At 38.1% G+C, this 23,915-nt stretch overlaps 1 pseudogene; it reads left to right on the top strand.

Moving 5' to 3' along the window:
- The first annotated feature begins 793 nt into the window (after positions 1 to 793).
- On the top strand, positions 794 to 4,340 carry LOC140507936 (polyadenylate-binding protein-interacting protein 1 pseudogene; annotated as a pseudogene).
- The last annotated feature ends 19,575 nt before the right edge of the window (positions 4,341 to 23,915 follow it).

Here is a 23,915-nt window from a genome sequence, read left to right as displayed (position 1 = left end):
TCATTCAGCCATGAAAGGGAATTTCATAAAACTCAGGTCCAACAATGTCACCCCTCTACTCAATGAACATGAGTGACTCCATGTTTTCTCCAGAATCAAATATAAAGTGCTTTGGTTGCATTTAAAGCCCTTCATCACCTAGCCTTTTCCTGTCTTTGAAGCCTTCTCGTAGTTTACTTGCACACACTTACCAATACAGCTCCACTGGCTTCCTTGCTGTTCCTCACACACTGTACTCCATCTGCCAGTTCGGGGTCTTAGAACTAACTATCCCCCATGCCTCAAATGCTCTCACTCCTTACCTCTGCCAATTGGCTTCTTGAAATTCCTTCAAGATTCAACTAAATTCCACATTCTGCAGAAGGTCCTCCCTACTGCTATGGTGTCCTGTCTTAGATATCCTTCCATTTATTGGATATATCACTTGTACATAGCTGTTGGCATGTCATCGTTTCTATCAGAATATAAGCTCCTTAAAGATAGGGTTATTTCTGCCTCCCTATAGCTACATTTAGCACAGTGCCTGGCACTTAATGAGTCCTTAATAAATGCTTGTCACCTGATAGATTGATTGATCATTGGCCTTTGGTGTTGACTAGAGATTTCTTGCCTCTCTATGTGAACTTTGCTTATTTGGTTATAATCATTGTCTCTACCAAAGATTTTGGCTCTACTTTTAGTACAGTGACTTCTAGACAGGATATAAAACACTATTAACTTTATGAGGAAGACTGAATTCAACTTAACAAATTTATTAGGCAAGCAGCAGACCAACAAATCAGGCTCTGATACCATGAACCTCGGAGGCAGCCTCACTAGACAGATGGAGAAAGACGAAACCGTGTGTGACTCCTCCCCACACATAGCCAACATCGGACGCCTGGTAGAGGATATGGAAAATAAAATCAGAAGTACGCTGAATGAAATCTACTTTGGGAAAACAAAGGACATAGTCAACGGGTTCAGGTCTGTGCAGACTTCTGCAGACAAATCAAACCAAGTAGCCGTTAAAGTGATCTGGTGGGAGGCTTTGACCAGGAAGCCCCAAAGTTAAGCTCGTCCTCCTGCTAAGGAGCTGCGCTGCGTACTCACTAGATATCTTTCTTAGAGAACTCTGCCTCCGCGCCCTTCCCATGTCACGTTAACAGTTAGCTTCCGAGCTGCGCCATCTCTCCCGTGAATAAAGCTGTATAAGCCTTCTCATTCTGAGACCAACTTTCCACCACATTTTCCTACAAGACCTTCCTTCGGGGTTTCCATGGAGACCACAAGTTGTTGTTGGGTTGGGTTTTTTGTTTTTGATGTTTTTTGTTTGGGTTTTTTTTGGGGGGGCGGGGAGGAAGTGTTCTCTCTTCCCCCAATGTCCCCTTCTCCCACCCCACCCCCAGTACATTTATAGACATCAAACGCAGTGCATCTGTCTGTCCCGGCCCGCCCTCCCACCTTTTTGTTACATTGGTGTAAAAAATGTAAAACAAAAAAAATTATGAAATACTGTGGTGTGTGAAAGAGGAAAAACTGGAAATCCAATTCCACGTCTGGGTGGGAGTTGTTTGGGGTGGCGGGGAGGGGGGGGACCCAAGAGGGATTGGTGAGGGAGGGGAGGCAGCTCTTAGAGGAGGCCGAGGTGGGTCCTCAGTGTTGTTCTCTAGACTCACCCCTGGTCCCAAGCAGACGCTATTTTTCCGCGGAAGGGTGGGGGGGGAGGGAGAGGGAAATCTGCTCTTCTATCTAGCCTGAATCAAGGCGCTTTTCTGTCAATTTTTACAGAATGTAAAAAGGGTTTTTTTGTTTTGTTTTGGGTTTTTTTTTTTTGTAAAGCTTAAACTGAAAAAAAATTAAATAAAAATAAATCTGTATCTTATAAAAAAGGTATTTTGTTTGAAAACTTTACACTAATATAATGGCTAACATAATTATAATGTTGTGATGTATCATGAATTTCTAATAGTTATGTAGTGTAATGGGGGACTGGCACATACTAGTAGTATATATGACTGGGCCCAAGGACCCAAACTCCTGTACATAGTCCCTCTCAGACCAGAGTAACATGCATAGCTGGATCTCCACAGTTCTGCATTTGGCTTGCTTCTCTCTGGTGGAATATAAGCTCTTTGGTGATAGAAACTATTTGTTTCTTCTTTTTCAAAAATAGTTTTTTATTATATCTTTTAACATCACCAAAAGGTTCTCTTGTAGCCTTCTCTTCACCTTTTCTGAAAGAAACCTTTATATAATAAAAACAATCTAAAGTGGAAAAAAGTTTAGAAAAACTAATAATATTGAAAAAATCTGACATTGTATGCAGTGTTCCAAATCGATGGCCCCCCACCTCTGCAAAAACAGGGGGAGATGTCACCTCATATCTATTCCTTGGAGCCAACATTGATCATTATCATTTAGCAGCCCAAAATTTTGATTATTTTGATGCTATTTTTGTCTTTGTCATTTGTATTGTTGTAGTCATTATGTATGTTGTTTTCCCGGCTCTGCTTACTTCATTTTGTATCAGTTTATGTCTTCTCATGCTCCTCTATACTTTTCGTATTAAAAGTTTCCTGTAGCACAGTAATACTCTATGCCATTCACATACTGCATCCCCCAGTCAATGGCAATCTGCTTTGTTTCTGGTGCTGTGCTACCACAGAAAGAGCTGCAGGAAAAATTTTTGTGTTTATACAACCTTCCTTTTTGTCCCTGACTCCATTGGGATATGTATCTAGCAACAGAATCATTGGGTCAAAGGATGTAGAAATGTGAGTCAGGTGTTTTTTTAAAATATACAATTTCAAAATACTTTTCAGAATGTCTCCACCAAATGATAATCCACCAACAATGCATCAGTGTGCCTATCTTGCTTTAGCCCTTCCAACATTAATTATTCCCATCTTTCAACATTGATTATTCTCATCTTTTGTCATCTTTATCAGTTTTTAAGTGTGAAAAGAAACCTTTGACCTGACATTTTGATCATTGCTAGTGTATTCTTTCATATTTTAGTGTTCTTTATTATGTTTGTTCACAACTAGCATTTTTTCTTTTGAAAACTGCGTGTTCCTATCCTTTGACCTCTTAGCTGTAAAGGCAGCTATCTCTTCAAGTGCAGTAAAAGACTATGATTATAATAATAATGATAACTTGCATTTATATAACACTTTAAGGTTTGTAAGATACTTTAGTTATGCTAATTCACTTGATCCTTGCAACTACCCTGTGTAGTTGGTGCTATTGTTATCCCATTTTACAGACAAGGAAACTGAGACCCAGAGAAGTTAAGTGATTGGTCCAGGGTTTTACATTTGGGCAGTGTCTGATGCAGGATTCTAGCTCAGTCTCCCAGTCCTCTATTATATCCACTGTGGCACCTACCAGTCTAAAATATTTTCTCGCAAATTTGATCCCTGTTTAAAGCCATACCCATGTTCATGTTTTTTCTTCTATGGTAAGTCTGTTTTGGAGATCAAGCAGGTCTCCTGCAGAATGTCCAAAGTCTAAGAGAGCTCCACCTAGTTCACAAGATAAAATCTTCCCAGGTACTTCAACAATGACTAAACCCAGGTGGTTGTAGCACCTAGACTAATCTCAAATTCATCTTCAAATGCCCTGAATTTTCTCCATCAGGTTTTACTTCTAATTATACAGATTTTTTCCTACAAAGATGGATGTGATGGTTATCCTATCCTTAGAGAATACGTACAGGAGTGTTTAAATCACTTTTCAGAACAACCAGGAAGTATTGAAACTGAAATTTATCAGTTTGAAGAAACTCTTAATAACTGGGTCACTATTGTTGATACTTTATAACACCTCGTGGTACTCATCTTCCAACTGTCCACAATTGTGCCATACTTCTCTTAAAAATGGGCAGAGTTGTATAATTATTTGTCTATTCATCTAACCTTTAGTCCACAAAGTAGACATTTCTTGCAGTTATTGCTTAAAAGATGCAGAGAGTGTGACCACAAAGATCAGGCTGCCAAAGAGGAGGAAGCTACCAGAAAGTTATTTCATTCCTTTGTACTCACCTTGGGTGAACTTTACCTTAACCCAGAAATGAAGGGAACAAAGGGGCAGGATGCAAGAGCAGAAATTTTTCAGATTGCTCTTTGGCAATTGCTGATTGTTCTTTTTTCTAATCCCATGGACAACAATTTAACCTGTCCAGTAAAACTACTAAGGCTGACAGGATAAGTTTTGGAAGATGCATGGAAGGAAAAGGGAAAGACAGAGATGGAAAAAATGATTCAGAGAATTAGAAATATTATCCTAGAAGCAAATTGCAGCAGAGTTATAAAAGAGTTGCTTATGAAACTAGTAGAACTCTGGTCAAGTAACTAGGGTAGAATTCATGCCACTTTAACGTATAGAAAATTAACACCTGAAAATGATCCTAATTGTTTTATGTATGGACTAACATTTTTTTGTACATCTGCTGGCATTCCTTTTACAGCTGCTGATCCTGATTTTCAAGAAAACTTTGAGGAGTGACATTAGGGAGAGAATTACTTCCCAGATTATGAAGAAAATGGAACAGACTTATCATCAGAGGCTGGAGATCCATACTTGGATGACATTATTGATGTGAGAGACCTAGAAACAAAAGAAACTAATGAACAATTTTGCTTAGAATCAGAAGATAAGAGAAAACAGTAAAATTAGTTGAAATGACATTAGATTGATTTGGCCACTGAGATATGGTGATTAGCAAAACAGAAGTAAGAAAGGAAGCATATCTCATTTATACCAAGTTAGAGTTAAGTTAGTAATGAATGCTACTTTAAGTTAACAATATCTGCCCAAAATCAGTAAACTTATTTCCTATAACTTAAATTATGTGTGTGGTGTATTATGTACGTATTATGGATGACTTTGGCTGCAATAAAATTTATTTGAAGTATGTGACATATTTAAAGAAAATTTTGCTGATTTGAAGCTTATCTTAATAAAACACTATTTTCCTTGAAAAAAAAATAAACTTTAGCTTATACATTACTATATAAGTGTAGCACCCTTTTATTTCATTCAGTTTTAGATTAAGTATCTACTAACAAATTGGTTCTCAAAGATGAGTCATAATCATGAAAAGAGCTTAAGCATTCCGAGTTTGAAATCATTCTTAACAAGAAATGTTACATATACAAACTAATTACTACTTAGGATGATAGAAAAATTTTTATACACGTTTTTAAAAAGTTATGTGTTGCTATTAGTAATGCATTGTAACCTATTTGGAACATTTATTTGTTCCAGTTAATGCAGTTAGCTTTCTGACTCAATTTTCTGGCTATTTGGTGAGCATATCAGTTAAAAACTTTAACTAAAGAAGAATTTGGTTTTCATTAAATAAAAAAAAAGAGCATTGTACACAAAAATTTGAACTTCTGTTGTATACAACTGCCTTTCTTTTAAAGTATATAATAATCTCAATATGTGACTTTCAAAGTATTCTACTTGTCGGTGATTCTTTCTGGTCTGTTTTTGTTATTTTCTATGTAATTGAGAAAAGCTTCAATGACACTTTTTTCTTTCTTTTTGTTTCCTTTCTTTGTTTCTCCCTCTTCCTACCCCCATATATTTTTTTAAAAACCTATATATAAAAAATGCATCTTCAAGAAAAACAACTCTCCATGTTGTCCATGTCCAAAAAATGTATCTTTTATTTTACATCTTAAGTTCATCACGTCTCTGTCAGGAAGTGGTAGCATGCTTCTTCAAAGTTCTGCTGCCATCATGGTTGCCCACAGCATTGATTATGCTTCAAAGTTGTCTTTGTGATATTATTGCCTGGTATAAATTGTTCTCCTGGTTCTGCTTTTTACTCTGGATCCATTGATGCAAGTTGTCCCAGACTTTCTCCCATCTAATGGGAAAAAATAAAATACTATTTATAATAAAAAGTAAATAAATATCTGTAGATTAGGATAGTGTCCAAGGTTTGTCCTTAAACTTTTGGAGTACAATAATTACGTATCAGTGGGGGGGGGGGGGGGAGACAGAGAAAGACAGACAGAGAGAGAGAGAGACAGAGAGGCAGAGAGAGAGAGAGAGTGTTTTAAGGGTGGGAAAAGATGGGTAACTTTTCCCAAACTATACCAAATGTTGTTTATCATAAAAGAGCTAAAAAACTGTTCAACTAGAAAATGACAATGAGAGAGACAGCGTAATGGACAGATAACTTACTTTAGAGTCAAGAAGTCTTGGTTTCAAGCTGAACTCTCACACCTATTGACTGTATAAACCCAGGCAAGTCATTTACTCTTTCAGGGCTCCAAGCAACTCCATACAGCTTTGTGTTCCCAAGCAGGTGCCCATCCATGTTGGTTAGGATCCTCACCAGGAGTGCCCTATATTAAAGACATCGGATGTGCAATTCAAAACAAACCATAATTTCAAGAAAGTGACCAAATAATGGAATATTTATTTTCTAAGCTTAATCATACAAAACTCTAGATTTACAAAGTTGTCTGGATATATGAATATATCTGGAAAATAAAATAGATAGCACCGAACTTAATGTTCATTATTTAATACTCAAAGGAAAACTGCCCTACACAAAATCTAAAATGGATTCCTATGAAATGATCATTTTTTAATTCACTTTCATGAGTATATCATGCAAAACACAGTGCTCATTTCCAAAGTGATTTTCCTTTTCTAATTTATAGATTCAGAGGATGTATATAAGAACAGAAGACTTTGGAATTTGTATAAGACAAAGAAAATATTCATGGATGACCAAAACAAACACACAGCAAATGAAAGATGCCTTTTCCATGGGACGGATATTGACTCAGTGTCCCATGTCAAAAGCCAAGGTTTTAATAGCAGTTATGCTGAGGAAAATGGTAAGTAAAGCAGCAGTGATTTTTGAAGCAGTGCTTCAAAAAGTTCAAAGGTGAGGTGTGACTTTCATATCACACCATCAGCATCTGAACAATTTAAAGTGTGTCACCATGGAATCTGCTTTCTTTCTCAATCAATCAACATTTATTAAGCACATACTACACATCAGGCACTGTGCTAAGCATTAGGGATAAAAATACACTCACAAAAGAAACAATCCCTGCCCTCAAGAAGCATACAATCTAACAGTGGAAGATAAGTCAAAAAGGAAATTGTAAAGGGCATGGATAGAAAAGTAGGAGAAGACCGAACATGGTGGAGTTATGTGAGAAATAAGGAGATGTTTGAGTTGACCTCCCTCCTTAAATGGATATTCAAAGTTTATGACACTCCTACCCACCCACGACTTCCAACCAGGAAGTCAGAAGGTACTAATGAGGTGGAGCACCAAGAGTGATGAGATCTTACAGGAGGATGAGGTTATTCCAATAATGAGCTTCCTGGGACATGGTGGAGAAATTAGTCAGAGAAGTTTGAAAGTAGTGCAACTAGGTTAAAATGAAAGATTGTGTTGTGTCCATCCATTGAGGTACTCCATCAAATCAGAAATCTGAGGGAGGAACTATAGATGAGTAAGAAGTAGTTTAGTCCAAAAATGAACAAGATTCCATCACAGAGCACTTTTAGGTTTCCTAAGGAAGTGTACATGTGTCTATATACGCATGCACATACACACACACACACACATACACACACACACACACACACACACACACACACACACACACACACACTTTTTTTTTTCTTCAATAGCCTTTCCCTGATAATATATGGCTATGAATAATGGAACACAGTAATCTCCAAGCAATCAAAATTTTGGGTGACTCAAAAGAGGGTGGATGAGACACATGGTGGGTGTAAAGAGAGACATATGGTGGGGATAAAGAGCGTGTGTCACCTGGTCATCAAGGAGGAGGATATGAACAAGAATTGAAAAGAATGAGAATTGGATGGGTTGTGATCTGCCTGATAGAGAGGAGTGATCAGAGACTTAGAGATTTAGGGATAGAAGGGATCTTCAAATTGGTCTGGCTCCCTCATTTTACTTTTGAAAAAATAGGAGCACAAAGAAGTTCAGGAGCTTTCTGAGTATCATAGATGGAAAATTTCTGCATCAGGATTTCAAACCAGGTGTATTTTCACTCCATATCTCCTGTTGTTATCCACTCCACTATCCCACATCTCCAAAATATCATCAAACCTAGAAAGTATGAACAATTGCTAGGCTGTAACTAAAATACACAATAGTGTAAGCCTAAAAGGGATGTAATTGCTGCATTAGATCAAGGGACTTCTGTGAGGTATATTTTTCTATTTGTGTCCATTTCACAGGAATTGTCAATTCTCTTTGCATTATGTGAATAACTATTTGGAAAGCTGAATTAATAAAAATTGATCAATATATTTTATTTATTTGTGATGCAACAAATACCCTGAAACAAACCTTACATTCACCAGCATAGCCTATTTCTAAACCCTCACAAAAAGGAAAGCTGTGTCCTTTCATTTTGACAGTATGATATTGCCCCACATATCTAATCTGTTGCCAAGTCATGTTTCTGCTTTCACAACATCTCCCACCTATATTCCCCTCCCTTCACTCACATAGCCAACACCCTGGGTCAGGCCTTCATCACACACTCCTGAAGAGTTGCAGTAGCCTTCTCATTTACCTGCCTCAAGTTTCTATCCACTTCAGTCCATCCTCCTCTCAACCATCAGAGTGATTTCCATAAAACTCAGGGCCAACAATGTCACTCCTATGTTCAGTGAATATCAGTGCCTCCCTGTTTTCTCCAGAATTGAATATGAAATGTTTGGGTCCATTTAAAGTCCTTTACAACCTAGCTTTTCTCCACCTTTGCAGTCTTTTCATAGTTTACACACTTACCAGACCAGCTCCACTGGCTTCCTTGCTGTTCCTCACACACTGTATTCTATCTCCCAGTTCTGGGTCTTTGCATTAACTATCCCCCATGCCTCAAATGTTCTCACTCCTTACCTCCTCCAACTGGCTTCTCAAACCTCCTTCAAGGCCCAGTTAAATCCCACATTCTACAGGAGGTCTTCCCTACCACTGTGGTCTCCACTCTGAGAATCCCTTTCATTGATTCCACATATATCTTGTACATCACTGTTGGCATGTCATCTTTATCAGAATGAGAGTTCCTTAAAGACAGGTACCATGTTTCTGCCTCTCCCTTTATAACTTAACAGCATGTCTGGCACATAATAAGTGCTTAATAAATGCTTGTCAACTGCCAGGCTGGTTGATCATTGACCTTGAGGTTGACTAGAGATTTCTTGCCTCACTATATTGACTTTGCTTACTTGGCTGTAGCCATTGTCTATATAAAAGGTTTTGCTTATAATAAAGTGACTCCTAGATAGGTTATAAAGTGGTATTAACTTAATGAGGGATATTCTGAATTCAACCTAAAAATATTTATTAGAGAAGTGTTTTTGTAAATTCTTAAAGCAGGGGAATGCAACGATTAAATAAGGCAAAGACCCACACTTCAAAGAATTTAGCAAGGAAGGATGTTACATAAAAATATGAAAGTGGATTAAAGTGGAAGATTAAATGTGATGACTGTGAAGAGAACATCACCACAAAATGAAATAAGATTTTATTCCTTTGGTCATGTGTCCAGGCATCATCATAATTGGTACAAAAATACACATTTCATAATCTTAATTTTGTTAAAATATTTTCTTCTTTTTCACAGCTTCCACATGAGGAAAAGGAACTTATTTTGCCATCAGTGCCTCATATTCAACTAATGATAACCTACTCCAAGCCAGATATCAATGGGAAGAAGCATATGTATTGTGTGCGAGTACTTACTGGTGAATACACTCTTGGAAATCAATCATTCATTGTCTCTCCAGCAAAGACAGCTCAAGGTGCTATTGTTCTATATGACAGTGTCACTGATAATATGACAAATCCAAGCTTATTTGTCATATTTTATGATAATCAGGCTTATCCAGAGTACCTCATTACTTTCAGAAAATAACATTTTGGTTTCTCATCCAAGACATTGTATATAGACACATTTGAAGCATGTTTTAGGATTCAGTATATTTTTTTTAGCTCACAACTTTTTTTTGTGTGACCAAAATTAGCATTTTTTGCATTATCATCAGTGACATTTTTAATTTCTACTTCTTGTGTTCATTCCCCAATTGAAAAATGATCAAAGGAAATGAACTTACAATTTTCAAATGAAGAACAACTATTTATAGTTATATGAAAAAAATGCTCAAAAACACAATTGATTAGAAAAATACAAATTAAAATGACTTTACACAAAACCTTACAACCATCAGTTTGGCTAATATGACAGAAAAGGAAGATGATACATTTTCAAAATGATGTGGGAAAATTGGGACAATAATGCACTCTTCATTTAGTTGTGAACTGATTCAACTGTTCTGGAGAGCCATCTGGAACTGTACGCAAAGGGCTATAAAACTGTGTATACCATTTGTTCCAGAAATACCAATATGAGTTTGTATCCCCAAAAAAAATATTTAGAAGAGGGAAGAACCTATTTTAGAAGGGGGAAAGAACAAATATTTGTAGCAGCTCTTTATGTTGTGGTAAAGAAATGGAAATTAAGGGGATGCCCAGCAACTGGAGAATGACTAAACAAGTTATGGTACAGCATTATAATCAAGCAGTAATGTGATATAAGAAATGATGAGAGGGCAGAGCCAAGATGGTGGAGTAGAAAGACACAGATATGGAGGCTCTCCCCACAAAGCCCATAAAATACCTGTAGCTAGGGACTCTCAACAAATTTTGGAGCAGCAAAAGTGGAGAACAACAGAGTGGAGGAGATTTCCAGCCGAGGGTCACCTGAAAGGCCCACAGGAAACATGTGTTGCACTAGATGTGGAGCAGAGCCCAGCCCAGCCTTGGCCATGACACATGGCTTGAGAACAGCACTTGGGGGCAGAATCTCCAGTCGCACTAGCAGCAGGTTCCCAGATCCCTCAGCCCACAGGCACCAAATGTCAGTGACAGGGTTATTTCAGTTGGCCAGGAAGGGAGAAGGGCCTTCCCATAGCTCCCAACTTAGGCAGCTGCCACAGAGGCCACAGCGGCAGGTGCAGCAGCCACATCCATTGTTGGAGCATAAAAATCCTGGGGGCACTGAGGAGCTGAGTCTTGCCTCAGCCCTGGGTGGAGGCCCTGGGGGAGCTGGTCTTTGTTTCACACTGAATGGTGGCCCTGACCATCCAGCTTATCTGAAAATCAGCCCCCAGTGCTGACTTGGGAACTGGAGGCAAGGTGGCTGTGGAGAGGTAACTGCTAAGATTCTGGATTCAAAAATCCCTCCCTATGCCCAGACCAGTACATGTTTGATTGTGCCACCTTGGAAGAACTGAGATCTTACAGATTCCCAGAGTATACTCTAACCTTGAAAATGGTCCCAAAAGTCAAGGAACTGGTTGGGAAAATGCCTAAAAAAGGGAAAAAAATAAGACTATAGAAGGTTACTTTCTTGGTGAACAGATATCTTCTCCTATCCTGTCAGATGAGGAAGAATAATGCTTACCATCAGGGAAAGACATAAAATTCAAGGATTCTGTATCCCAAACATCCAAAATAAACATTCAATGGGCTCAGGCCATGGAAGAGCTCAAAAAGGATTTTGAAAATTAAGTAAGAGAGGTGGAGGAAAAACTGGGAAAAGAAATGAGAGAAATGCAAGAAAAGCATGAAAAGCAGGTCAACACCTTGCTAAAGGAGACCCAAAAAGTGCTGAAGAAAATAATGCCTTTAAAAATAGGCTAACTCAATTGGCAAAAGAGGTTCAAAAAGCCAATGAGAAGAATGCTTTCAAAAGCAGAATTAGCCAAATGGAAAAGGAGGTTCAAAAGCTCAATGAAGAAAATAGTTCTTTCAAAATTACAATGGAACAGATGAAGGATAATGACTTTATGAGAAACCAAGAAATCACAAAACAAAACCAAAAGTATGAAAAAATGGAAGATAATGTGAAATATCTCATTGGAAAAACAACTGACCTGGAAAATAGATCCAGGAGAGACAACTTAAAAATTATGGGATTACCTGAAAGCCATGATCAAAAAAAGAGCCTAGACATCATCTTTCATGAAATTATCAAGGATAACTGCCCTGATATTCTAGAACCATGGGGCAAAATAAATATTGAAAGATTCCACCCATCACCTCCTGAAAGAGATCCAAAAAGAGAAACTCCTAGGAACATTGTGGCCAAATTCCAGAGTTCCCTGGTCAAGGAGAAAATATTGCAAGCAGCTAGAAAGAAACAATTCAAGTATTGTGGAAATACAATCAGGATAACACAAGATCTAGAAGCTTCTACATTAAGGGATCGAAGGGCGTGGAATACAATAGTCCAGAAGTCAAAGGAACTAGGACTAAAACCAAGAATCACCTACCCAGCAAAACTGAGTATAATACTTCAGGGGAAAAATTGGTCTTTCAATGAAATAAAGGACTTTCCAGCATTCTTGATGAAAAGACCAGAGCTGAAAAGAAAATTGAACTTTCAAATACAAGAACGAAGAGAAGCATGAAAAGGTAAACACAAAAGGAAGTCATAAGGGACTTACTAAAGTTGAAACTATTTACGTTCCTACAGGGAAAGACAATATTTGTAACTCTTAAAAACTTTTTTCAGTATCTGGGTAGTTGGTGGGATTACACACACACACACACACACACACACACACACACACACACACACACAGAGCACGGGGTGAATTGAATAGGATGGGATCGTATCTTAAAATAATGAAATTAAGCCATGAGAGAGAAATATATTGGGAGGAGAAAGGGAGAAATGGAATGGGGCAAATTATCTCTCATGAAAGAGGCAAGTAAATGACTTTTCAGAGGAGGGATAAAATAAGGAGGTGAGAAAAAAACATGAAGCTTACTCTCATCACATTCAACTCAAGGAAGGAATAAAATGCGCACTCATTTTGGTATGAAAACCTATCTTACAATACAGGAAAGGGAGGGAGAAAGGGATAAACAGGGTGAGGGGGATAATGGAAGGGAGGGCAGTGGGAGGACAGAGCAATTAGAAGTTAACACTCTTGGGGAGGGATAGGATCAAAAGAGAGAATACAAGAAATGGGGGGCAGGATAGGATGGAGGGAAATATAGCTATTCTTACACAACACTACTATTATGGAAGTCATTTGCAAAACTTCACAGATATGGCCTATATTGAATGGCTTGCCTTCCCAAAGGGAATGGGTGGGGAGGGAGGGATGAAGAGAAGCTGGAACTCAAAGTTTTAAGAACAACTGTTGAGTATTTTTCTTGCAACTAGGAAATAAGAAATACAGGTAGTGGAGTATAGAAATTTATCTTGCCCTACAGGACAAAAGAGAAGACAAGGATAAGGGAAAGGAGGAACGTTAGAAGGGAAGACAGATTGGTGATGGGGTAATTAGAATGTTCAGTGTTTTTGGGGTGGGGAGAGGGGAGAAATGAGGAGAAAATTTGGCACCTAAAATTTTGTGGAAATGAATGTTGAAAACGTAAATAAATAAATTTAAATACAAAAAAAAAAAAGAAAGAAACAATGAGCAGACTGTTTGTAGAAAAACCTAGAGAAACTTACATGAACTGATGCAAAGTGAAGTGAACAGAACCAAGAGAATATTGTACATCATGACAGAAATATTGTAAAATGAACAATTGTGAATGATGTAGCTCTTCTCAGCAATACAATGACCCAAGACAGTTCCACACAGCTCATGATGACAAACACTATCCACATCCAGAGAAAGATCTGATGGAGTCTGAATACAGATTAAAGCATACTATTTTCACTTTATTTATTCATACTTTTTTCTCTATTTCTTATTTCTAATAACCTGACAAATATGTTTAAAAACTAGGGTCTGCGATAGAGGCCTCATATCTAAAATATACAGATAACTGAGTCAAATGTACAAGAATACAAGTCATTCCATAAATTAACAAATAGTCAAAGATATAAACAGGCAGTTTTCAGAGGAACAAATTAAAGCTATCTGTAGTCATATGAAAAAATTTCCTAAATCATTCTTGATTAGAGATACATGAATCAAAAGAACTCTGAGGTATCACATCACACCTATCAGATTAAAAACATGACAAAACAGGAAAACGATAAATGTTGGAAATGTGGGAGAGTTGGAATATTAATTCACAGTCGGTATAAACGTAAGCTGATCCAACCATTCTGGAGAGCAATTTGGAACTATGCCCAAAGGGCATAAAGATGTGCATACCCTTTGACCCTGCAGTAACACTTCTAGGACCATATCCCAAAGAGATCATAAAAATGGGGAAATGTACCCACATGTACAAAAGTATTTATAGCAGCTCTTTTTGTGGTGGCCAAGAAGAGGAAATCGAGGGAATGCCCATCAGTTGGGGAATGGCTGAACAAGTTGTGGTATATGAATGTAATGGAACGCTATTGTGCTATAAGAAATGACAAAGAGTCAGACTTCAGAGAATCCTGGAAAGATATATGATCTGAAACTGAGTTAACAGAACCAAGAGGACATTACACAGAATGGCAACCACAGTGTGTGAGGACTGTTTTTGATAGACTTAGCCCTTCACAACAATGAAATGACCTAAAACATTTCATGCAAAATGCCATCCACATCCTGAGAAAGAACTGTGGAGTCAGAATACAGAATGAAGCAGATTATTTTCTCTGTCATGTTTTTTTGTTTTGTTTTGCTCATGGTTTCTCCTATTCGTTTCAATTCTTCCATGCAACATGACTAATGTGAAAATGTGTTCAATAAAAATGTATGTATAGAGCCCTTTATAAGATGGCATGCCATCTTGGGGAGGGAGGATGGAAAAAGGTGGAGAAAAATTTAAAACTTAAGGAAGTGATTATTGAAAACTGAAAACAGATGAGTTAATAAATTTGGGAAAAAACATGACTAATATGGAAATATGTTCTATATGATTGCACATGTATATCTTATATCAAATTACTTACTATCGTAGGATGGGGAAGAGGTAAAGGCAGGAGGGAGAAAATTTTGAATCGAAAATTTGAAAAATTTGAATGATGAAGTTTTTTTATGTGTAATTAGAAAAAATTAACTTTTATACATACATACATACATGTGTATATATACATATATATGTGTCTCTGTGTATATATACATGTGTGTATGTATGTGTATATATAATATATGTGTGTATACATATATGTATATGTGTGTGTGTATATAGATATATATAGGTATAGATATATAGATATATAGTTTCTATGAGTTAACTGCATCCAGGAGACATTAGGTGTTACTTTATGTGTATTTTCTTTTTTTTTAATTTTTATTTTTAATTTATTTGTTCTCAGTTTTCTACAGTTACTTCGATAAACCTTAGATTTTCTCCCCTCTGCTCCCTCCTCCCTCCCAAGACAGCATGCAATCTTATATGGGTTCAACAAAAGCATTCTTATTGAACACATTTTCACATTAATCATGTTGCATAGAAAAATTAAAATGAATGGGAGAAACCATGAAAAAAATCAAACAAAACAATACATAACACAAGAGAAAATATTCTGCTTCATTCTGCATTCCAATTCTATCATTCTTTGGGAAGGTTTTAGGTCCATTATCACCACTGTTATTCAATATGGTACTAGAAATGTTAGCTAAAACACTATTGGTTAGAGAGATGCAAATCAAGACAATTCTGAGGTACTGACTGACTAACATGACAAAACAGGAAAATGATATACCACAAGTCGTGGTATATGAATGTAATAGAGTACTATTGTGCTATAAGAAATGATGAATAGGAAGACTTGAGAGAGGCCTGGAAGGACTTACATGACCTGATGCTGAGGGAAATGAGCAGAACCATGAGAACCTTATACAAAGCAACAACTACCATGTGCGAGGAATTTTTCTAGTAGACTTAGTCCTTCACAATAATGCAAGGACCTACAAATTCTTAATGGACTCTTGAAGCAAAATATCTTCCACATCCAGAGAAAGAACTATGAAATTGTATTGCAGAATGAAGCAGACCATCTTCTCTTGTGAAAAACAAAAACAACAAAACAAAGAGTTGGGCACAATTGAATAATTACTGAATAATTACAAATGTTGCTCACCAGATTTGCAGATGACATAAAAGTACCAGGGATATATAACACAGTGAATGAAAAAGTGAGAATCTAAAGAAATCTTGACAGGCTAAGGTAGGAGTTCTTAACATTTTCTGTGTCATAGAGTCCTTTGGCAATCTGATGAGACCTGTGGACCTCTTCTCAAAATCATGTTTTTAAATGTACAAAAAAAATGTATGAAATTACAAATGAAACAAAAAAACATTGCTTAAAAGTCCTCTATTTCACTGAATGACCATTTTCCCCCTGAATCTTGGTTTTAATCCTAGCTCCTTTGATCTCTGGAGTGTCATATTTCAAACCCTGTGATCCTTAATGTAGAAGCTGCCAGATCTTGTGTTATTCTGATTATAATTCCACAATACTCAAATTGTTTCTTTCAGCCTACTTGTAATGTTTTCTCATGGACCTCATTGCTCTGGAATTTGGCAACAATATTCCTAGGAGTTTTCCTTTTGGGATTGCTTTGAGGAGGCAGGTAATCAGTGGATTCTTTCAATATTTATTTTACTCTCTGAGTCTAGAATATCAGAGCAGTTTTTCTTGACAATTTCTTGAAAGATGATGTCTAGGCTCTTTTTTGATCATGGCTTTCAGGTAGTCCAATAATTTTAAAATTGTCTCTCCTCGATCTATTTTCCAAGTCAGTTGTTTTTCGGATAAGATAGTTCACACTGTCCGATTTTTTTATTCTTTTGGTTTTGTTTCATAATTTCTTGAGTTTTCACAGTTATTAGGTTCCATCTGCTCCATTCTAATCTTTAAGGAATTATTTTCTTCAGTGAGCTCTTAGACATCCTTTTCCATCTGGCCAATTCTGCTTTTTAGGATATTCTTCTCCTCACTGGGTTTTTGGATATCTTTTGCCATTTGGGTTAGTCTGGTTTTTAAAGTGTTATTTTCTTCAGTATTTTTTTGGGGGGGATCTTCTTTAGCAAACAGTTGATGCCATTTTCATGATTTTCTTGTATAACTCTCATTTATCTTCCCAATTTTTGCTCTGCTACTTTTACTTGATTTTCAAAACTGCTTTTGAGTTTCTCTTCGATGGTTTTTGACAAATTCATATTTTTGTTAGAGACTTTCAATGGAAAAGCTTTGACTTTGTTATCTTCTGTTAGCATGTTTTCGTCTTCCTTGTCACCAAAGAAAGATTCTATAGTCAGCTTCTTTTTCTGGTTTTTGCTCATTTCCCTTGTTATTTACTTGACTTTTGAGCTCTTTGTCAAGGTACTTCTCTGCTTCCAGTGGGGGTGGGGGACGTACTGTCAGTCACTCGATCCCCCCACGATCTGTGGACCTAGAGCTCCAGAAACAGTGACTGCAGCTGCCTCTCCTGTTGCTGTGCCTTTTTGAGGGTTTCTCCACCATTCCCCCTCTGCCACCTTAGGGCTGGGGCCGGGACCAGATCATTCTACTCTCTGGCACATATCCCACAGGTTTTTTCCACTGACCTTCCAGTTTGTCCTAAGCATTTTGGGGTCACGAAGTCTGGAAACCACCACAGGTGTGAGAGATTCAATCCCCCCAGGGCCTGCTCAGGTTGGCCCACACTGGACTGTGCTCTCCTCCCAGCCTGGCATGATATACACTTCCTGGTTTCCTTCCTAGCTATCTTGGGCTGGAGATTTGCTTTAGTCCATCTTTCCTTGGGTTCTGCAACTTCACAATTTGCTTAGAGTCATTTTTGCAAGTATTTGGTGGGGTTTGGAGGGAAAGTTCTGTAAAGTCCATGCTGTTACTCCACCATCTTGTCTCTTCCCCCAAGAGAAGTTCTTTTTAAGGTTGTGGGATTGTTCCTCTTGAACACCTACAACAATTAGAAATTTTGACTATATTGAGAAACAAAATTCAGCACCCCAAACAAAATGAATAAATCACAGCTACTTAGATCTCAAAGGAGCCACAGAGGTCATCTAGATCTGATATGGGAACCCTATTGTAGTATCCCAAATTCATGGACAGCCAGATACATGTGGAGAACTCACTAAAAATAATAGATAGCATTAATACAGCACTTTAAGGTTTGCAAAACACTTTAAAGGTTTTGTCTCATTTGATAATCACAAACTTGGGAGGGAGGTGCTATTTCCCCATTTTGTAGAGGAGAAGATTGAGACTCAAAGAAATTAGGTCACTTGGGGAGACAGAGCCAAGATGGCAGAGTGAGAGCAACTACTCACTTAAGTTCTTAGACAAACTCTTTTTGGATACCTCTAAAAAGAAAATTTGACGAAATTTTGGAGGTGCAGAATTAAATAGGAGATAGACTGTGGCAAATTAACAGACCAGGACAGACTGGAAGGTCAATGAGAAGGATCTCTTCAACAGAGGTAGAGGAGCACACAGCACACACCACACTGTGTCCCACTGTGACAGGGCTGAGCAGGAAAGCCCCAGGGTGGTCTCAGACAGCAACAGCATGGCAGAATAGCAGCCCATGGTGGGAATGCAGCTAAGCCGAGCAGCTGAGAGCACCAGTGCCCCAGGTATCAGCAGCAGCTGCTCCTAAGATTATTAGCCCACACATTAAATGTCTCTATGTCACCTACTTGAACTTCTGGGATCCAAAATGGCAGAGTGATTGATAAATTCTCTCTCCCTCTCCCCTGGTTGACCTTGAGAGAACCATAAAATATTTCCCCAGGAAAGTGCTGTATCAGTGGGATCCACAGAAAGAGCAAACAGTCTTGTAGCACATGAGGACAGGACAATCACTAAGGAGGTTTCCTCTGGCTGTGTCAGAGTACCAGAGCTGTCCCAGACAATTTCACCTCAGTGAACCAGGAGGAGATCCAGAACTCCAGGTGGGTGGAGCCTTGCAACCACCAACACTAGGACCCAGGCATGCCTCAGAACACCAGGGGAAATGGGAAGATACAAGGGCAGCCAGGATCACCATGCACTGAGCTTGCCTTTGCTCTATGTCAGCTGAGAAGATCTTCCATGGCCTCACCACCCCTCCCTCACACTTAACAAGTTCGCTCCAGGGCTAATCTGGGGAAACACAAAAAGAAAGAATTCACCTGGCCACTGCTTTCTCACACCAACCAGCTCAACATCAGGTTCTTTAACTTCTAACTGAAAGAACAAGAGGCCACAACACAAAATGCATCACCATCATGAGTAAGAAGTAAAGTAGGAAAAAAATACCACAGAATCTTTCTGTGGGGACAAGGACCAAAATATGAATACCAAAGAAGTCAGTATTGAGATTATACTCCCATCTGAAACTTCAGAAGTGACTATGAACTGGTTGCATGAACAAAGAGCACTCTTGGAAGAGCTGAAGAAGGAAATAGAGAAAAACTGGCCAATGATTTTTAAAGTATTAAAGAAGAATTCGCTGAAGAGAACAGCTGTGTTAAAAGGAAAACTGAACACATGAAAAAGGAAGTACAAAAACTAACTGGAGAAAATAATTCCTTAAAAGGAATAATTAAACAGATGGAAAAGGAGATGCAAAAGTTAACTGAAGAAAATAATTTGATAAAAACTAGAATTCAGCAAGTAGAAGCTAAGGACTCTATGAGACATCAAGAATCAGTCAAACAAAATCTAAAGAATGAAAAGATAGAAGAAAATGTAAAATATCTAACTGAAAAAAGACTGACCTGGAAAAGAGATTCGGACAAGAAAATTTAAGAATTATTTGCCTATTAGAAAGCCATGATGAAAAAAGAGCCAGGACAATATCTTCCAAGAAATCATCAAGGAAAACTGCCCAGAAGTGCAAGATCCAGAGGGCAAAATAGTCATCAAAAGAATCCACCATGCACCTCCAAAAAGGTTGCTCAAACTAAAAACACCAAGAAATATTGTTGCCAAACTCCAGAAATATCCAATGAAGGAGAAAATACTACAGGCAACCAGAAAGAAACCATTCAAATATCGAGGAACTATAGTCAGGATCACACAGGACCTTGCAGCTTCTATATTAAAAGACAGAAGGAATTGAAATATGTTATTCCATAAGTTAAAGGAGTTGGAATTACAACCAAGGATTAATTATCCAGCAAAGTTGAACATTAACATTTCAGGCAAGGAGATGGATATTCAATGAAATAACGAATTTCCAGTACTTCCTGAGTAAAAGGCGAGAACTCAACAGGAAATTCAATCTTCAAACACAGGTCTCAAGAGAGACATAAAAAGGTAAACAGGGGAAAAGAAAAACTTGTTACAAAATTTGGGCAAACTATTTACCTCCCTATAGAAGAAGATAATACTTTTTAAACTTGAGAATTGTATATCTATTACCAAATATAAAAGGGATATACATAGATAGAGGGAAGGAATATAAAGTAAGTGATGTGTGATTTAAGGATTGAAGGGATTGTAACAGGAGATGAGAAAAGGAGGAGACAGAAAATGGTAACATACAACACAGGAAGAAGTACAAAATTAAATTAAAGTAGAGGGAAATAGAGAAGGAAGATGAGCATTGTTTGAGAGGTACTCTCATCTGATTTGGTTCAAGGAGGGAACAACAAACTTAACTAAGTATATAAATCTAACCACCTCTATAGGCAGTAGGAGGGGAAAGGGGAAAGAAAGGGGAGGCTAAAAGGGAGGGAAAAAGTACAGAGGGTAAAAGGAAGTAAAAAGGAGGGGGGCTGAAAGAAGGAAACAAATACTGTGGGAGGTGATGGTCAAAAATTAAAACTCTATTGTGGAGAGGAAGGGAGAAGGGAGAACTACTAGCACAAATGGTGGGAAAGAAGATGGAGGGAAAGACACAGATAGTAATCATAATTGTTAATGTGAATGAGGTGAACTCTTTCATAAAATGAAGTCATATAGGAGAATGAATTAAAAGTCGTAATCCAACAATATGTTGTTTACAACAAACACATTTGAAATGGGGGGACACAAACAAGGTAAAGGTAAAAGGTTGGAGCAGAATATATTATGCTTCAGCTGATGTAAAAAAAAGCAGACGGGCATCCCTCCAGCCCAGGAGAAAAGGAGGGGCTACTGGGAGGATGCAGAGATGATCCCACAGGCCACTTTAGAATTCAGGAGGAGGTACTGGACACTCAAGTCAGTGCCATACAGTCAAAATTAATTAGAAGCCTAGAGAATTTCCTGATACCTCCATGCACAACAGTATGGTTACCAATAGAGGAAATATGCATCAAAACAAAGCAAGAGATTATCATTTCTGCACCAGCAAATGTTTACACAGGCTTACAGGCTATAGTACAGCAACCACCAATTGGTACCTTACACAAGACCCTGATGTGCAACTCTAACAATGTGGAGGTTGAGGTTGATAGAGGGCAGCCGGTAGCACAATTGATACAAATGAATCATAACATAGAACAAACAATATATTGGCCTCAACAAATTGGCAATCAGAGACCAATGCTTACCATATATATAGAAGGAATACCTAAAACAGGACTTGTTGACACCGGTGCAGACAGAAGCATATTCGCTTTTTCACAATGGGAATCTCAATGGCCTATAGGAGAGGAAAACAGTATATATGGCATAGGAGGCTCACAATGGGCCAGGGAGGTGGCCAGACCACTACGGTGGACTTTTGAGGACAGATCAGGAAAATTTTGGCCACAAGTATTGGAAGGGCTTCCAATAATACTATGGGGATGAGACCTGCTTACACAATTAGGGGTAAGATTAACAACAAATTTTTGAACGGGTCCATTGATGACAGCGCCATGGGAATTCCACCACTAAAATTACGATGGATCTCGGATGAGCCCATCTGGGTGGATCAATGGACCCTAAAATATGAAAATCTCACGGTCCTGAAAGACCTAGTACAAGAACAGTTAGAGTTAGGACACATTGGGGAATCCTTTAGCCCTTGGGACTCTCCTGTATTTGTCATAAAAAAGAAATGTGGAAAATACAGAATGTTGACTGATTTGAGAAAGATCAATGACATCATACAGCCGATGGGTGCTTTGCAGCCAGGTTTGCCATCACCCAATGTAATTCCCAGCAGTTATAAACTTTGGGTGATTGACATCAAGGATTGTTTTTACAGTATTCCTGTTCATAGTGGGGATAGGGAAAGGTTTGCATTCTCTGTACCCAGTGTCAATCTACAGGAGCCAGACCATCGTTACCAAAGGAAGGTACTACCCCAAGGAATAAAAAACAGTCCCACAAGTTGTCAGTGGTATGTAGACAAGACATTACACCCAGTCAGGAAGAGATTTCCCCAGATACTGATACTCCATTATATGGATGATATCTTAGGAGCTTATGATAACATTGAAATTTTAGAAATGACATTACAAATGACAGAGAGAGAATTCCTCAAATAGGGCTTAAATATAGCATCTGATAAGATATAGAAAGACCTGCCTATACATTACTTAGGACACACCATATTAGAACATCAAATCCATATTAAATCACCTGTAATAGATGTGTCTAAAATCAAGACTCTCAATCATATGCAAAAGGTGATAGGAGAGCTTCAGTGGATCAGACCACAATTAGGAATACCTACAGGTGAATCACACCCATTGTATGACATGCTGGAAGGAGATCCTGACTTAAATTCACCACGAGAATGCACTCCTCAAGCGTTGGAGTGCATCTCCAAAATTCTTTCTCTGGTTTCATCATGACTACTCTACACACAAGAGAGGCAGTTAAGGATGTGTGTAGTCATATGCTTCAATGTTTTGCCGCCCATGGCGTCCCACGACTATTAAAGACTGATAATGGCGCAGCATACACTGCTTCAGCCTTCCAAAAATTTCTCTCAGGATTCGGAATTTCTCATGTGACTGGGATCCCCTATAACCCCACAAGACAAGCCATAGTAGAATGTGTGAACTGCACCATAAAACAATATGTCCAAAAACAAAACGGGGGAGCTTTGGGACCCAGGTCCATGGCACATGATCAATTAAAATTGGCACTTTACACTATCAATTATTTAAAATTCAATGAGCACGGCCTTACACCTGCCATGAAATACATGATCAGCTCAGACTGACTGCTAGAACACATAGCATACTAACTTGGGGCAAGGGTTATGCTTTTATCTTTACAGGAGACAAGGAGATTTGGGTACCAGTGAAAAGACTATGGGTCATACAGCACCAGGAAGAAATCACAGGGAGTCCTCCACAGAAAGAAGAAGAAACTACAACATCTGAGCCATGAAATTAGTCAGCTGCATCTTACTGCTTCTAACAGTGAGCCAGGCCGAGGACCAGTATTGGACCTTTGGACGTTAGTAGACATTTCAGCTTTACAGGACTGGTGAAGGGCTATCCTTGGTGTTTGTACAAATAATGTATCAGTGGGATTTAGGGAACAATTGAAGATGGATCACGAATTCTACCAGGCCATGCTAATGTTAAGAAATGATGTAATAGCGATTGGGGATGAATTGCAGGCCATAGAAACACAATTGGCTTTAAGATGTGATTACAGATATCGTCATTTTTGTATAATGAACAAATTGTACAATGATACTGAATTTAATTGGGAAGAAATAAGAGCTCAGTTACATGGTTTAACACTCACCAACGTTTCAAGTGAAATGAAACTGTTGGAAAAATTGGCATTGGTATATAAATACTCAAGGGACAAAAAAGTTAATACCTGAAAATTTTGTTTCAGACATGATGCAACTTTTTGGTCATTCCACCTCATTGTTTAATTGGCTAGGTCCATTGTTGTCAGGAAGTATTGTTATCCTGATTGTTATATGTCTTATACCAGCATGTCTCAAATATGTCCTATGAACTGTAAAAGAGACTATGAAGATGCTTACTGAAAATCATTTTAAGCTGAGAGATGTACAAACCCGTGAAGATCATTGGGTCTAAAACAAAAAGGGGGAGT

This window comes from Notamacropus eugenii, chromosome 5 (genome assembly GCF_028372415.1).
Source record: "Notamacropus eugenii isolate mMacEug1 chromosome 5, mMacEug1.pri_v2, whole genome shotgun sequence".
Classification (NCBI taxonomy): domain Eukaryota; kingdom Metazoa; phylum Chordata; class Mammalia; order Diprotodontia; family Macropodidae; genus Notamacropus; species Notamacropus eugenii.
The sequence above is the reverse complement of the archived record's forward strand: the minus strand, read 5'-3'. Positions and strand labels throughout refer to the sequence as shown.